Source organism: Bos indicus x Bos taurus, chromosome 10 (genome assembly GCF_003369695.1).
Source record: "Bos indicus x Bos taurus breed Angus x Brahman F1 hybrid chromosome 10, Bos_hybrid_MaternalHap_v2.0, whole genome shotgun sequence".
In the NCBI taxonomy this organism is placed as follows: Eukaryota; Metazoa; Chordata; class Mammalia; order Artiodactyla; family Bovidae; genus Bos; species Bos indicus x Bos taurus.
The window spans coordinates 3,381,823-3,399,534 of record NC_040085.1 but is presented as its reverse complement, the minus strand read 5'-3'; the positions used below and the strand labels follow the sequence as shown (position 1 = coordinate 3,399,534).

The 17,712-nt window shown below is 43.1% G+C and overlaps 1 protein-coding gene across 2 annotated transcripts in view; it reads left to right on the top strand.

Moving 5' to 3' along the window:
• LHFPL2 (LHFPL tetraspan subfamily member 2) overlaps nt 1-17,712 on the top strand; it is a 174,407-nt gene that overhangs the window by 81,809 nt on the left and 74,886 nt on the right. For both annotated transcript variants that reach the window (XM_027552936.1, XM_027552934.1), the window contains exon 3: nt 822-879. The gene's annotated coding sequence lies outside the window, so the exon portion shown is untranslated. The remainder of the gene's footprint in view (nt 1-821; nt 880-17,712) is intronic.

The following is a 17,712-nucleotide window of genomic DNA, read 5'->3' as shown; positions in this document are numbered from 1 at the left end:
GGCATGATTTGGAAACCCTGCTTTTCAATGATACTGGGAAATTTCTCTGCTTCTTTCATCATATGTTAATGGCCACGCTCTGTGTCTGGAAAGGTTATAATCTGGTGCTACACAGTCCTGGGTGTACAATAAATTCCCAACAAATGGCAACTGTGACATTTTATATTAGAAATTTGTTCCATTTATGTTTAATATTTCAAAGCAATGCTGAAAGACATTTTGGTCTGTTTTATGATCGTTTTAATGGGCTTATAATTTTCTAAGTTTACCTAAAGACTTTGAGAACATCAAAAGGAATACTTGATTTTGAGATAAACTAATTAAAAATCCTTCTTCTATTTACTTTATTAGACTTTTAATGACCATTTTTCCATTTCTCCAGTCATTGACATGCTAGTGAATTTAGCTTTAAAAGAAGTCAGCAGAGTAAGTGAAAAGGATATAAAGTGCTGCCAGGATAGAGTCCTCATGTATGATTTTTCTGTGTCATCCTGTAATTCATTTCTGGATTATCTGGGCCTCTTGTGTGTGTTTGTAAAGTGCCCTCCGCAGGCTGTGAAGGACTCCGTAAAGTGCGTGTTCAGGGACCTTCCTCACTGTCCTCTTAGCTTTTCTAGTTCTCCAGTGGCTTGGATCTTGTGTCAATGCATCAGTGTTTTTAGGAAGGGGTGGCTCCTTTGTAATACAAGCAAAACTTTATATGCATCCCGGACACCTATATTTGAAACATCACATATTTTAATGAGATATAAAATTGCAGGGTAAGTCTTCCTTGTGTGTTTAAAATAAAAAGTAATTCTTTGTTCAATTTGTTTCTCCAGGTGGCAGTTTTCTGAAGTTGCTCATTGAGACTTCTCAGCATTCCTACAGATATAATAGGTGAGTCAATGAAATCAGATGCCCTTTCCAGGTGGGTAGCAACTTACTTCTTGAAAGAGGTACAGTGTTTCAAACTTTTGGGCCCTAGTTTTTTTTATTTTTGTTTTTTGCTAGATACACCACTTTGATGGACATACACGAATGTTGTAAAGGACTCTGTAAAGGTTCATAAATGCTATTAAGTTTAATGTTGTAAATTCCTTACTTCAATCTGACATGGTTTGTTCTGTCACCATTTATAAACAAGTTTCAGGGCTCTTTATAATGGGAAAAGCTGGCTTTAAGTTGTCTTTCTTTTTGAGCTTCTCTGTGGACCATTCACCCTTTGTTATCATTTCTCTCTGAAAGGGGAAGAAGAGATGGCTAATTCAAATTACCCAATTGTATCACTTGAAGACAGCTTGGGTAGAGAATCTGCTTAAATAGAAGTTGAAAACAGTTGACTAACAATAAATGATTTATGATTAACTCTATAGATTTTAACTTATAAACATCACTTTGAGAGAATATTAGTAACAATACTGAAGCTGAGTAACCTCCTACAATATGCATTCAATGAAATCAAGGCAGTGGAATAATAATCATCCTCAAAGACTTTCTCTAGCCTGGTTCTCAGAGGGCAGCCTACAGGGCAGGTCCCCAACCTCTAGGATCTAATGCCTGATGATCTGAGGTAGAGCTGATGTCCTAATAATAGAAATAAAATGCACAATAAATGTAATGCATTTAAATCATCCTGAAACTATTCCCACCCCCACCCCGGTCTGTGGAAAAATTGTCTTTCGTGAAACTGGTCCCTGGTGCCAGAAAGGTTGGAGACTGCTGCTCAAGGGTCCTTGCTCTTGTTATGAACTTCCAGGTAGAACTCAGGCCGAGGAGCCAGTGCTTGGTATGTATTTGGGGCTGACTGACACCCTGCCCAGGAGGGTCTGCTGTGTGTAGGGGATTTGCGGAGTATTTTCACAGATATCATCTCATTTGTGGAAAGGTTATCTTTTTAGTTTTCTCAATTCTGGAGAAGGAAAAATTGCTGTTAATATCATGAATTGAAGTACTGATTTCTCAAATGTTCTTAAAACTGTCCTAAGGACTGCTGGTTAGGTTAGCTGGGGAAGCTTGGCTTGTTTTTCTGGTTCTTTGTTTCTTTAATGGAAACTGTAAGCTCTGATGAGTTATGGAAGTATTTGAGAAAAGTTCCTGCTCGTGGGAAAGCCAGGGCTGACCCAAGACAGGTGGATGTCCTGTTGGCATTTTATCAAACTGATAATCTTTAAATACCTGCTCTGTATTTATTTAGTGGGGGTGGGAGAAACTATTAACAAAGACTACTAATGAAAAATACATACCTCTTCCTGAATGTTGAAAATAAGGGATTTATTACCTGTGCTGTTCTGAACCAGGTGTTCAAAAACCTGTTTAAAAGCTGGGTGATAATAACAGTCTGCCATGCACTGCTCAAATCCAGGTTTGCAGAGGCCTGCCAGCCAGGCGACATGGGGTTGGTGGGTGTGGGGCCTGCTTTTCCTCATATGGCTCTACGAGGGGAATATTCTCAACAGAGACAGGCCTGTGCTGCTGAGGAGTGTTTATTTCCATTCAGAGGCACTGTCTCCTTGAGTGAAAACAGGTCTGGTTGCCATTTTGCCCGTTATGTAAGGAGTCGAGTGTACCCCCAACTTAAGTGGCTCCATGTTTCCGAGGTATTCAATGATGATTTAATACCCCTCTGTGAGTTGTCACTCTGGATCAGTGCCAGGCTGGCCTGTTCAGTCCAGCTCCAGGGAAAAGCCAATTCCATTCTGCCAGTGCCTTCAACAGCTAAGTTGTGTATGCCCTTGAAATCCCTGTCTCTGAAGATTTAACCAGATAAAACCAACCTGCTGTGTATCTCTCTTTTTCTTTTTTGAATTGTGGATTCATCCTGTATAAATATATAAAACATTACCAAATCAGGGACATAAGAACAACCACTCTGATTAACAGCATCTGAATTACAAAGAAATCTGATCCTGCCTTCTGTTACCTGTAATCACTCATGTTGTATCAGCTTGGTGGAAGGTTTCTCTGAAGCAGAGAGTCTTTGTGGTTTGGGGAGAGCCTTGATATCAGGAGGCCCTAGGCTGAGACTGTACCTTGGCTGGACACAGATCTGGCTTAGAATTCCAGCTGTGGTGCGAGCTGGCCATGTGACCGAAGACAGGCTTCTTAACCTGATGGAACTCTCATCTCTTCATGTGTGGATATGACTTCCTTCCAAACTGGTTGGGAAGACTGAACGCAGCAAAGGTGGCAATGTGTGTGGGTACACAGTAGATGGCAAGCACCCTGGGCCTGGCTCCTGATACCAGATGTCTTAGATGTCGGGTGAGGAGGTCAGCTCTGCCAGACAGCTCCTGTGTCTCACTGCTAAAGTGAAAGCGGATCCCCACTCTGTTCTGCCCTGCCTACTCCAGGACAATTATTCAGAGCCTTTGAAAAGTAGGAACTTAGGGTATATGGTTGGAATGAAGGGGTTTCTAATGGCAGGCATTTTTTTTTCTCAATCTAGTCAGAATTTCTGAGCTTGAATCCTAGATCTGCACTTTATCATTAAGTATATGACCTTGAATAAATTATTAACACCCTCTCTGGCTCTCACCCCATCTCATAGGACTGCTGTGAGATTAAATGATTATGTGTAGAGCAGGGTGTACGGAATGAGTACCTAGTGAATCTCAAGAAATATGCCAGTAACTTTGCCGGGATCCTTTTAGAAAGGAGGCAGAGAGGCCGACTCAAAAGAATATCCATGGTTTTAAAACGTCTCCAGTTTGAACCTCAACTTCTTGAACTACCTTTTCTATCGTGTTATGTTTGTCTAGACCAGGGAGGATCATCTTTATCATGAGTAGACTGAGAGTGACTATATCCTGCCATGTGATACTCGCTCATTTAGAAGGGGGGAGCGTTGGGATTTGTTCTTCCTGGATTTTCTTCACAAGTAAACAGATCTTTCCTCGTCCAGGGGAACTCTTACTAGAATTGACCAGACAAGCAAAGTGAAAGCTCTAGATCTGTATTGTCCAATGTGGTGGCTGCATCTGGCTTTTAAGCAATTTGAAATACGGCTAGTGTGACTGCCACACTGAATTTTTCATTTTATTTCATTTCAGTTCTTTTACAATTTAGAACTGATATTCAGTTATTGGTAAGCTTTTATGTACTTGTGGGAACAACTGGGTGTCTGCTTTTCAACTGTGAATTTTATAAATCTAGATTAAGTGCTTCTGAGGAAAATTTAGCGCCTGAGTTGAGATGTGCTGTAAATGCAAAATATATATTTTGAAGTATTAGAAAAAAAAAAGTCAGCATTTTAATACTTTTTATATTGATTAGATATGAAATTGATAATATTTTGTTTGAGTTAATATTATTGCAATTAATTCCTTTTTTTTTAATGTTGTACCTAAAATTTCAAAATAATGTACTACGTGCTCATATAATTCCATTGGACGATGCTGCATCTAGATGATCCTTGAAAGAATTGGATAATTTCTCATTTATTAAGTGAAGTACAAGGTTTTCCAATAGACTGCAGATTATGAAAGTGGCTTTTTTTTTCTTCTTATTCTAAGGTATTGTTTATAGTCTACCAAGAAACAAGCTTAGAGGAATTTTTTAAAATACTTAAAATTGGAAAGAGAAAAATGGCACCTAGCAGATGTGTTATCTGTACCGTATGTGATTCAGGCTGAGGCTCTGTTTAGATGTCTTGGCTGTAGTCTTTCCCCTCCGCGCTCTTATGAAATGAGGTAGGGAGACACTTACAGCCACCCGCTAGAATATGAACCCAAACACTGTTTTTCAGCTAAATATTCTCCTCCTTCGATGACTGTTGGCTCTACATATGATGCTAATGGCTTGTCCCCTGGGTCACATTTTGTCGCGCCCCAGGAGGTCAGTTTAGGAACTGGCATTGGGAGAAATCCGTGGCTTTTAGTTACCTGTAGTGAATAGCACGCTCCTCTTACTGTCGTTGTTTAGTTGCTCAGTCGTGTCCAGCTCTTTGCGACCCCATGGACTATAGCCCACCAGGCTCCTCTGTCCGTGGGATTCTCTAGGCAAGAATACTGGAGTGGGTTCAATTCAGTTCAGTCCCTCAGTCGTGTCCGACTCTTTGCAACCCCATGGACTGTGGACTGCAGCACGCCAGGCTTCCCTGTCTGTCACCAACTCCCGGAGTCCACCCAAACTCATGTCCATTGAGTTGGTGATGCCATCCAACCATCTCATCCTCTGTCGTCCCCTTCTTCTCCTGCCCTCAATCTTTCCCAGCATCAGGGTCTTTTCAAATGAGTCAGCTCTTCACATCAGGTGGCCAAAGTATTGGAGTTTCAGCTTCAGCATCAGTCCTTCCAATGAACACCCAGGACTGATCTCCTTTAGAATGGATTGGTTGGATCTCCTTGCAGTCCAAGGGACTCTCAAGAGTCTTCTCCAACACCACAGCTCAAAAGCATCAATTCTTCGGTGCTCAGCTCTCCTTATAGTCCAACTCTCACATCCATACATGACCACTGGAAAAACCATAGCCTTGACTAGACGGACCTTTGTTGACAAAGTCATGACTCTGCTTTTTAATATGCTGTCTAGGTTGGTCATAGCTTTCCTTCCAAGGAGTAAGCATCTTTTAATTTCATGGCTGCAATCACCATCTGCAGCGATTTTGGAGCCCAAAAAAATAGTCTGTCACTGTTTCCACTGTTTCCCTGTCTGTTTGCCATGAAGTGATGGGACCAGATGCCATGATCTTAGTTTTCTGAATGTTGAGCTTTAAGCTGACATTTTCACTCTCCTCTTTCACTTTCATCAAGAGGGTCTTTAGTTCTTCTTCACTTTCTGCCATAAGGGTAGTGTCATCTGCATATCTGAGGTTATTGATATTTCTCTTGGCAATCTTGATTCCAGCTTGTGCTTCATCCAGCCCAGCATTTCTCATGACGTACTCTGCATATAAGTTAAATAAGCAGGGTGATAATATACAGCTTTGGCATACTCCTTTTTCTATTTGGAACCAATCTGTTGTTCCATGTCCAGTTCTAACTGTTGCTTCTTGACCTGCATACAGATTTCTCAAGAGGCAGGTCAGGTGGTCTGGTATTCCCATCTCTTTCAGAATTTTCCACATTTTATTGTGATCCACACAGTCAAAGGCTTTGGCATAGTCAATAAAGCAGAAATAGATGTTTTCCTGGAACTCTCTTGCTTTTTTGATGATCCAGCGGATGTTAGCAATTTGGTCTCTGGTTCCTCTGCCTTTTCTAAAACCAGCTTGAACATCAGGAAGTTCACGGTTCACATATTGCTGAAGCCTGGCTTGGAGAATTTTGAGCATTACTTTACTAGCATGTGAGATGAGTGCAACTGGAGCGGGTAGCTATTTCCTTCTCCAGGAGGTCTTCCCAGTCCATGGATCAAACCTGAGTCTCCTGCTTGGCAGGCAGATTCTTTACCACTGAGCCCCCTGGGAAGCCCTGAAACATTCTGAACAAGCAGATAAAGTGATTGCCTAACTTACTGGACATATCTAAACCTGAATGTTTAATTCTGTTTCTGTACTAGTTTAAGACGTTGCTAAAAGGCATTTTTCTCACTTATTCAATAAAGTAATAGACATAAATAGGAATTTGAAAGAAATGAATAAAAGCATTCTAACACAAACGTTAGATAGTTTCAACAAATATTTAGCCAGGAACTATTCAGAAACTTAACCGTACTGGTCCTGTAGTACCAGAAATAGAAAGGGAGTAAGTGCTGGCTTGAAGTTTAGTTGTACTAGTTTTGCATGAAACATGAGAAGATAGTACAATTAAAGTTATCAATATTCTGTCTCACATTTATGCCCTTGGTGACACTGAAGTGTATTCTAAGAGGTGGGGGAGGAGGGTGTTAGATTCATCATCATACTGGTCCGGTTTATCCCGGCTGTGTCACAGTGGGACAGTACTGGGGTTTCCAAACTTCTCTGATCGTGTCCCTGTGTAGTCAGTGCCAACGACAGCAGCCACTTTCCTTGTAGAATCTTTCCATTGTATTTACTTGATCTGTCACACCTGCACCCGTTTGGTTGATACACATGGCGAGTACCTTGCTGTCCTCATACTTTGCCAGACTGAAGAAGTGAAGGAGAGTTTACTGTCCAGAACTGTAAACTCTCTCCAAGAACTAAGCAGGGTTGATATTTATATATTAGATAGAAACCATTATCAAATTTCATAAAGAATCTTCAGCTAAAGAGAGGTAGCTTTTCCTTGCAGAGGTTAACTGTTATGACATTGAGGTTTTTAAATTCCAATATTAGAATATATTAAGAGAATTCATTTCTGCCAGCAGCTCGCAAGCAGTTAATAGGCAAGGAGAAGACTTAGTGAGAGAGGTTATAATAAGCCTTCTCTTTTTACTGAGTGTAGATTGGACAAAATACATGCTTTCTGAATAGAAAGTGATAAAGTGTAAATAGACACTGGTTTGCAAGATTTAAGAAAAGCAAATCAAAGTAATTAAATGCATTGCAGACTTAAACTGAGTGCAGTTCTTTCTCTATTTCTGTTACTCACATGTTGACAAATTGCCTTTTTTTCTGGTAAGAAGTCTGGCTGTAGACAGCATGTGTGTATGAAGGAGAGTCCTGAGCACTCTTCCCAGCAGGAAAGAATTCTTCCCTTTCTATGAAAAGCGGCTCCCTAGGAAGACTATGAACCTCCTGAGGGCTAGTCTGAGTCTTTTATTGCACTCTCTGTGCCCGGTACAATGCCTGATGCTGAGTGAGCATCTGTTGGATGGGTGGAGGATAAATGATGGTTAGACTGTGGCACTGGTTCTGTGACATTCTCTGAAGAGAACTCTACTTCAGTACATTATAGATGGCCCAGTACAGTGCCTGACACATGTTATGGACACAGTAAATGTTGGTGAAATCGAGGCATAATTGTGGGCTTAAGTATAGCTTCTAGTTTATAAAGGACTTTTGGGAATATGGCCTGTGTTTTTAAATATGTTTGTTTAATAATATCCTCATTACACAAAGTAGGTTCAGTTATCCCTGGTGGCTCAGACGGTAAAGCGTCTGTCTACAATGCAAGAGACCTGGGTTCGATTCCTGGGTTGGGAAGATTCCCTGGAGAAGGAAATGGCAACCCACTCCAGTACTCTTGCCTTGAAAATCCCATGGACGGAGGAGCTTGTTGCAGGCTACTGTCCATGGGGTTGCAAAGAGTCGGGCACGACTGAGTGACTTCACTTTCTATACAAAGTAGGGAATACTCCTTACTCTAGAAACAAAGAGCATAAATCACATAGGAAACAATAACTTTGACTACATTAAAAATTATGAACTTTATTTAAGGCTATATAGAGTGTAAAAAGATAAAATATGTAAAACACTCATAAATTTACAAAGGAGAATATGTAAGGAATGCCTGTGTATTAATAAGGAGGATAGGCTGACAAATGAAACAAAAATCCAGGAGTAGAGAAGAGTGGTGAAATACTTGAACAAGCGCTTCATGAAGAGGAACCACAAGGAACCAGTAAAATGAAAATTTGCTCAACCTTGTGAGTAACGCAAATACAAACCCCGCCATGAGATACAAACTCACTTCTACCTGATGAGCAAAAAATTTTAAGTCTGATAATGGCAAGTCCTGACAAGAGTGTGGAACACCATGAACTCTCAGATACCAGTGGTGAGAATCAAATTATATTCACCCACTTTGTTGTTTGACTTTTACTGTTCTTTTTTTTTTTTTTTTTTAACTGAAAAAAAAGTTCATGTGCAGTATCTTGTTAGTTTCATGTAAATAACACGGTGGGCCGTGTTTTAAATACATTATGAAATGATCACCATAAGTTTAGTGGCCACCTGAATATAACCCATTTATGATTTGGGGAGCCAGGAAGGTTCTTTTAAGCAGAGAGGTGAGGTTGAACATTGAGAAGGCACCATGAGGGACTTCCTTCCTGGTCCACTGGCTAAGAATCCCCCTTGCAATGCAGGGGATCCCTGATGGGGGAACTAGGATCTCACATGCTGAGGAGCAACTAAGCCAGCTGTAGCTAAGTGACGAAGCACAGTCTGGAGGGTTGCGGGGGTGAAGGGAAGGGGAATGGGATTAGCTCTGGGCAGAGACTGGGCAGCTCTCTGGCGCAGAGAGGGTGGGGCTGCCATTGCTAAGAATGAAGTATTTACACGGAATAGATGTTAAGAGAATTCTCACAGGGTGGCTTCAGTTCTTTTGAGAAGTAGGAAGTTCATCTGCACTGGGGAGAGGAGGTGAAGCCGGGGGTTAAAAGGAAGAATCCACGCTTCCCCACATGGAAAGGAACTCTTCTCCGTGCTGATGTGGCTGTCTTCCTGTGAATTCTGGTTCTTTGTCTGAAGGATTATTCTAGAGGGAATTCTGGTTCTCCACCTGATGGAACTGGTCCACAAGGACAATCGGGGTCTCACGTTAGTAGACATAGAGTCTTTTTTTACCTTTTTATTTTATATTGGAGTATAGTTGGTTAATAATGTGATAGTTTCAGGCAGACAGCAGAGAGACTCAGCCATACAATATAAACATATAGTTTTGTTGTGATCAAGTGTCTAAGTCTGTGAAAAAGGCTATTTGCAAGTCCTCTAGTAAGTTGTTTTGGTTCAAACCGGTACCTCTCTTGTCTGTTCTATATCCAAGAAGAAATATCCCATCCTTATGCAGAAAGCTTTTCTACTTTAATGATCCATTCTTTAAATTGTTCCTTGAGAGGAAGGAGATGAACTGACCTCAGGTGAATGAACATACACTGGGACAGTGCAGAAGTGTCTTCCTCATTGTCACCATAAAATGTATTTGTGCTTTTATATACAGCTTGTTAATACAGGTAAATAGTAGCCACATGCATTTTATTTATTTATTTTTTATCATTTCCCATGTTAAGCCACAGCAATCCATTCTTCCCACTGAAGAAGGCAGTAAAACAGCTTTGAAGTTCCAAGGTACTGCTCCCATAAACACCCTCTCCACTCTCTGAAATTTTGTCATGATTTTCTCACAGAAGCTGACTTCTGAATTAAATATTGATTTAATCTACATTTCATCTGGGGTTGATTCAGTAACCAAAGCCAAATGTTTGTGCTCTTTTTTCTCTCTTGGGCTCGCATGCTATGGGGGATCGCTAGTCATCCAATGGACCTGTCCTTACAGACACCAGCATCTCCTGAGCCACGGGCAGCGTCTCACCAGGTGGCATAGGGCCGGGGGACCAGGCAGCCTGGAAAGGTGGGACTGGCCCCAGTCTCTGTATCTCGTGTTACCAGCCCAGGGCAGCCTGTGGAAAAGTCTCAGTTGGCAACCTCAGGTGGACTTGGAAACGTACCTGATTTGGGTCCGAATTATACTATATGCACAGGAAGTTGTGTTAGGAAATGGACACTTCCTGTCATTCACTCACAGGCCATGAAGGCAAATATGACTGCAAATCCACTCTGGAAATCTAGTGTGGCTAATCTGAAAGAGCTGGCTTCTCTCTCGTTGGTGCAGTGCCTCATTTCTCTCTCCTTGCTTCTTTCTCGAGCTACATTTCTTATTCAGTTGACGTTCAGTCCGTTTTTCTCCTACTATTCATGGAGTGACTGTGAGTTGGAAAGACGCAGGCCACTGGTGTGGTGATCGACTGCGGTCACGGATTCCTCGTCACTGTTCAAGGTCAGCGTAGCCCATTTAGTGACCACTTATACCCCATATCGGACTTCCCCAGTGGCTCAGTGGTAAAGAGTCTGTCTGCCAGTGCAGGAGATACAAGAGATTCAGGTTCAATCCTCTAGAGAAGGAAACCCACTCCAGTATTCTTGCCTGGGAAATCTCCTGGACAGAGGAGCCTGGCAGGCTATATAGTCCATGGGTTGCAAAGAGTTGAGCACAGCTGAGCAAATAACAGGGCTTCCCTGGTAGCTCAGCTGGCAAAGAATCCGCCCGCAAAGCGGGAGACCTGGGTTCGATCCCTGGGTTGGGAAGGTCCCCTGGTGAATGGAACGGCTACCCACTCCAGTATTGTGGCCTGGAGAATTCCATGGACTGTATAGTCCGTGGGTTCGCACAGAGTCGGACATGAGCGACTAATACTTGATACTTGGTACAGAGAAAGTCACTTGGGCAAAACACCAAGAGTTATGTTCTTACCTAGCTGCTCTGATAGTCTGTGTGTTATGCTTGTACTAATATGTTTATATCATAGGTACATCTGAAAGCAAAGATGATTTTTTATCTGCTTAAAGGTCACACCTCAGTCTTTCTTGTGCTTTTGAACACTGGTGTACTCTTGAAGCCAAGCAATAGCCTTAATATACATAACTCTTTTTTTTTTTTTTTTTTAAGGAAAACTTTGTATTTTATATTGGAGTATAGCCAGTTAACAGTATTGTGATATTAATAGTTTCAGGAGGACAACCAAGGGACTCAGCCATCTTATGTACTTGTGGCTGGACTAGAATTGCCAGAGAATGTTTATATGTGTTTTTCTCCTGATTATCAGAATAATCCACGTTCATACAGAAAAGTATAAGCAAGAAGGGAAAAAACCCCAGTTTCCTTGGGTGTCACCACTGCCAGTGTAAAGGCCAAGTTTTCTTTTTGTGCATTCTTTTCTTCACATAACTGAGCACTTGCTCTGCATACAACTTTATATTCAGTTCCTTTTTTGTTTAATATTATGAGCATTTCCCCATATCATAAAAAGTTTGTCTACAATTTCAATGGTTGAATATTCTGTCTTAGGGTATATATTTAAATCATTTTAATCTTTTGTTTTTGACAATCAGGACGTTTTCTGTTTTTTAAAGGTGTTAAATATAAACTTTGATTATCCTTTTAGAGATATAAGTTCAGTTTTTAAAATCTATCCAGGAAAGTTGGGCTCTCATTGGCATTATAAGAGAGTAATTGCCTTGGCACACCCTAGAGGTGATCAGATCTTTAAATCTTGCCGCTTTGGGAAGTGAGAATGGTATGTCATTTCACATTTTACTGTTTTTACTACCAATAAAATTGATTGTTTTTTGTAAGTAGAAGAGTCATTTTTTTTTCCTCTTTTGTGATTGTTCGTTTATGGTCCTTTTCAGGTCAAATTGTCATTTATGACAGTTGGGACGTCTGTAATTTTTTTCTATTTTCCTAGAAGGATATATTGGAATGTGTAACTTTGAGCCTAGTGTCTTCTCACTAATAGTGTTAGCTGTTTAAGTCATGTCCGACTCTTTGAAATCCTGTGGACTATAGCCTGCCAGGTTCCTCTGCCCATGGGATTTCCCAGGCAAGAATACTGGAATGAGTAGCCATTCCCTTCTTCAGAGGATCTTCCCAAGCCAGTGATCAAACCCTAATCTCTTACATTGCAGGCAGACTCTTTACCCTCTGAGACACCAGGGAAGCTGGCCATATTTGAGGGGAAATCAAGTGTGGGAGTGTCAAAGAGAGTACGCTCGGGGTCACGATGTGGCTTGTCAGTTGTGATGGTCAGCATCTGGAAAGCCAGCTCTACCTGGTGAGCCCTTGTCTCCCCCAGCCCCCAGACCTGTGGCTGCCACCCTGCACCCTGTCCAGGCAGGCATGGCATAATATCTGTTGACAGAGGAATAATAAATACACAATATGTTGGCTCACGATGAAGTGTGCGTTGACTCCTGGAAGTGATGCTTACCTCCTCCATTTCTGCTCATGCTTCTTCTCAGGCTGTTTGACTGACTTTTCTTGCTTGCCCCTTATTATTGTTCGCAGGCAGTCTTTGACCCCTTTCTCTCCTGCATCTTCCTGCAGTCTCCAAATTCTCTAGCCTGCTCCGTGCCTTTAGCCACAGTCCACAGGCCAAACCTCCCCGGTCCAAACCCCTCTTCCAGGCTGCAGACCTATGTAGCCTCCTGCCTGTGGGGGGGTCTCCCCATGGTGTGTGTTTCCTTTGTAAATTGAAGGATAATTGCTTTACAATATTGTGTTAGTTTCTGTTGTACAACAGTATGAATCAGCTAAAAGTATGCATATATCCCCCCCTGCTTTGAGCCTCCCTCCCACCCTCTCCTATCCTCCCCTCTAGGTCATCACAGAGCACCAGGCTGAGCTCCTTGTGTTAGACAGCAGGTTCCCATTAGTTGTCTATTTTATACATGATAGTCTGTATATGTCCATTCAAAGTCGCTCAGTCGTGTCTGACTCTTTGCACCCCCATGGAATTCTCCAGGCCAGAATGCTGGAGTGGGTGGCCTTTCTCTTCTCCAGGGGATCTTCCCAACCCAGGGGTCGAATCCAGGTCTCCCACATTGCAGGCAGATTCTTTACCAGCTGAGCCACAAGGGAAGCCCAACAATACTGGAGTGGGTAGCCTATCCTTTCTCCAGCGGATCTTCCCAACCCAGGAATCAAACCAGGGTCTCCTGCATTGCAGGCGGATTCTTTAGCCGCTGAGCCATCAGGGAAGAAGCTGCTGTATATGTCCGTGCTACTGTCAATTCATCCCGCCCTCTCCTTCCCCCACCGCGTCCGCAAGTTCACTCTCTGCGTCTGCATCTGTATTCCTTTCCTGCATCAGGACCATTTTAGGAACCTGCTGCTTCACTGGCACTTCTAGTGCAGTGTGCCCCCAGGTGGACCTGTTCCCTTTCCCTGCCTGGCCCTGGCCCTGGCTTCTCTCTTCGGGTACAAAGACCGCGCTTCATCCTCCATGTCAGACACCTGGGGAGCATCTTGAGACCCTGCTTTTCCCTCACAGACAACACCCCATGGGTTACATGAGATTCTAATTGCTGCTGCCTCCTCCCTATCCTTCTTCTGCATCCCTCTCACCCTGCCCTAGCTGAGATTTCATGCTGTGAATGAATGATATATGCTTTCTCAGTTAGAGACAGTCTTTAAAAATAAGTAAGTCAGGTTTTTTAAAGAATAAAATTTATGTTTTTCAGGGCATAGCATTGTAATGGAATATTTATTCTTTGTGTGAAGTAAATTGTCCTCCATTAATTTATCTTTTATAGAAATGTGAATTCTTCACCTACCTGCTTGGCTTAAAGCAAACTACACCTTGAATAATGTCTAACACATATTAGTCAAGTGAGAGGCCCTTGGCATTATTCTCTAATTAAAGTGTTTTTGACTTGAGGGTTTGACATTTTTTCTTTGGGTCTTAATTATTTCCATATTCCATGTGTATTATTTTCCTGTAATATTGGAATTATCCTTTTTAGCTAGCTTTTCAACTTCACCTCCCAGGCAAGAAATGCAGTTATTTTAATAAGATTCTTTGAGGGAGTAAAATTAATATTTTGGAGAATGAAAATAATGGTGAATTATCTCCCAAAGATTGAAAGACTGTTAAGATAGCAAAGTGTCCTTACCCAGGGGTAGTTTTTTTTTTTTTTTTTCAGGGTTTATTGAAAATATGGTGCTGGGAAGAATAAAAGGAAATTTAATACCATGGAATCTGGAAACAACCACTGAAATCCAGTCTTTTGAACACATATGATACACTAATTCCCAGAGATTTAAGACAGCTCCATTTGCTTCCTGAGGCTGTCAGGCTCCTTATGACCAAGACACGGAAAGGTTCTTCAGCACAAATATGCCATGATGATATTTTATTTACTATGAATATTGACCGTACATGAATATGGGATGTCCTGGGGTTCTGCCTTCCCTTATCGATATCAAGTTGGTACTCTCCTTAGATCTGGTTCCCCCAATACAGATCCTGTGACAAAGATTTAAACACAAGTAAGCTATGGATGTGAGAGTTGGACTGTGAAGAAGGCTGAGCGCTGAAGAATCGATGCTTTTGAACTGTGGTGTTGGAGAAGATTCTTAAGAGTCCCTTGGACTGCAAGGAGATCCAACCAGTCCATTCTGAAGGAGATCAGCCCTGGGATTTCTTTGGAAGGAATGATGCTGACTGAAGCTGAAACTGCAGTACTTTGGCCACCTCATGCAAAGAGTTGACTCATTGGAAAAGACTCTGATGCTGGGAGGGATTTGGGGCAGGAGGAGACGGGGACGACAGAGGATGAGATGGCTGGATGGCATCACTGACTCGATGGATGTGAGTCTGAGTGAACTCCGGGAGTTGGTGATGGACAGGGAGGCCTGGAGTGCTGCGATTTGTGGGGTCGCAAAGAGTCAGACACGACTGAGCGACTGAACTGAAGCTACCTGGGAGCTTATCCTGAAAAGCATTTTTAGGGGCCTAGGCACGTGAGGCAGGGAGAAGAAAGCCAAGAAAAGGGTGCTCTTGAGCAGGTTGCTCAATCCTTGGTGAATTCTAAGAAACAGTCTTCAGAAACATCCCATCTGAGGGGCCGGAACACTTGCACACGTCTCCTCCAGCCCATATGTGTCCTTGCGAGCTGCTCCCGAGGCCGGAGGTTAAGCTCTGTGTCTTGCAGGGGTCAGAAGAAAACCCTCAGGGGAAGGCTCCGAGTCCTTGCTGTGTGCATGTGTGGGAGAGGGTGCTGAGGCGGGTACGACCAGGGCACCAACTGTGTGTGCTGCTTTAACCTTCTTTTTCTTGTTGTTAGAACAACTCAGCAAAATAAAATTCCAGGTTACTAGTGGACCACGTTGTTTCATGGATGGACTAGGTCGCTTGAGGTGGTCAGAGACAAAGCACAGGCGGAGACTGTTAGCAGAAAGTACTTAAGTCATGTCTGTGCCTGATTGATGTCAGGGTGGATTTGAAAAATACTGGAAATTAGCAACTTTTTGAAATGGGGAAGGGAAGATGTAGAGGGAATCTCTGCGAGGTATCTAGATGTTGTTTCTAAAATAACATATCATGCCTTAGTCACAAAGGTTGTGATAAGCCAGTAACGGGAACAAATGAAACAGATGGATTGTCCAGGCTCCTCAGAGGCTCGTGGTTTCCTCAGTGCTAATCAGCCCACAGAATTATAGTTAGGCCCATAGGAAATTACGGTATTTTTTCCATGCACTCAGATCTGGAAGAAAACAAAAATCTGACGGAAATCTGTGGCCAGCCAAGTGTGAACGAGGCCACCTTCATTACTTGGGGAAGTTCCTGGGGAGGAAAAAAAGGTGGAATCCAGTGCTTAGTGGACCTTAAAAAGAATCCTTCTCTGCTTCGTGTCTGTCTGTCCTGTTCTGCTGCACAGCAGTCTTAGTGACACACCCTAACGTGGAAGTGTGTCCTCGCACCCTCCTGGCTGTTCCGTTGGTGTCATCCAGGGGATGAAGGCACAAGGCCTTGATACCACGAGGTATCTGATTATTTAGACCTGTTTGGTGATGGTGGAGTAACAGGGTATTCCTACCCTGAAAGACCCCACCCCCACCCCCACCAGTGCAGCCGTGCAACCAGCAGAGAAGTAGCCGACAAAGGAAAGAGCACTTAATCCTGCTGCTTAGGGAGGCCTCCCAGAGCCGTGACCTTGGACTTGGGCCTTAAATGACTCGGTTTCACCTAGGGATGTCGGAGGAGAACGACAGCCCAGGTGGAGACCAGTGCGGCAAAGGCACGGAGCCTGAAGGTGCAGAACGCGGTCAGGCGGCCGGGATGGGTTGATGTGAGTGGCGTCCTGCAGGCAGGCAGAAGTCAGCCTGTGAGCATCCGTGCCCCCTGCCGGTGCCATCTCCCCTCACCAGTGCCAACAGGTGTCCCCCACGCAGTCACGCCATTTCTATCGGCTCGTGCGCATGTCCCCGTCAAACATCCTGCTCTTGTGGAAGCAACCTAGGTGCAGGATGATGGATGGAGCTTATAGAACCTGTGCAAGGTTCAAAATGCCATCAGTGCAGCTTTCTGGCAGTGAAACCTACATTTTGTGCTAAGTGGCTGGTTAGTGATCCTTGTAAGGCCTGTGAATGCCTTGTTGAAGGGGAAATTGATCTGCTTCATGCAGGTGGTCAATATTAAGCATAAAATATGCTGTTTACCCTTTCTTTGCCACGTCTTCTCTGTCAGCCCATCCAGCCCCAAGTGTTCCACATTTCCGTGTTCTAAACATCTAGCTATATTTAACAGTATATGGAATTAGTGGTGCTTATCAGCACTGGGATTTCTTTGGAAGGAATGATGCTAAAGCTGAAACTCCAGTACTTTGGCCACCTCATGCGAAGAGTTGACTCATTGGAAAAGACTCTGATGCTGGGAGGGATTGGGGGCAGGAGGAGAAGGGGACAATAGAGGATGAGATGGCTGGATGGCATCACTGACCCGATGGACGTGAGTCTGAATGAACTCTGGGAGTTGGTGATGGACAGGGAGGCCTGGTGTGCTGCGATTCATGGGGTCGCAAAGAGTCGGACACGACTGAGCGACTGATCTGATCTGATTTTTTCCCTGGTTTCTTCCCTTTTCTATACAGGTTGTCTCACAGGCATTCGCATGTTGGTGCTTTGGGTATGCTCCTGGGGCACACTTGCTCTTAGAATCCTTTAGTATGTGGATTGAGGAAAGGAACAAAACAGTAAGTTGGCCTCAGGTTGTCCCTCTTATTACATTTAACAGTTTAATCCAATTAGTTGTCATTTTTGTCTCATTTCCAATGGAGTAACTTCCTGGTTGAGGGGAAAAGAACTCAATGTGGTGTCCAGGCTCTGGGGACATTTCTCAGGGTGAATTAGGAGCAGGAGCTGAAAATGATTCCCAAACACCTCACTAGGAGCCCCAGGGAAAGTCTACTGAAGACCATCCCACTGATTCTAGACTGACTGACCTCTGGCTGCTCAAGTTAAAAATTACCTACAGTTCAGCCACTCTCAAAAAGGCTCTTTAAGTGGCTTTTCTACAGAATTCCCCTGAACAGTCACCTTGTTTATT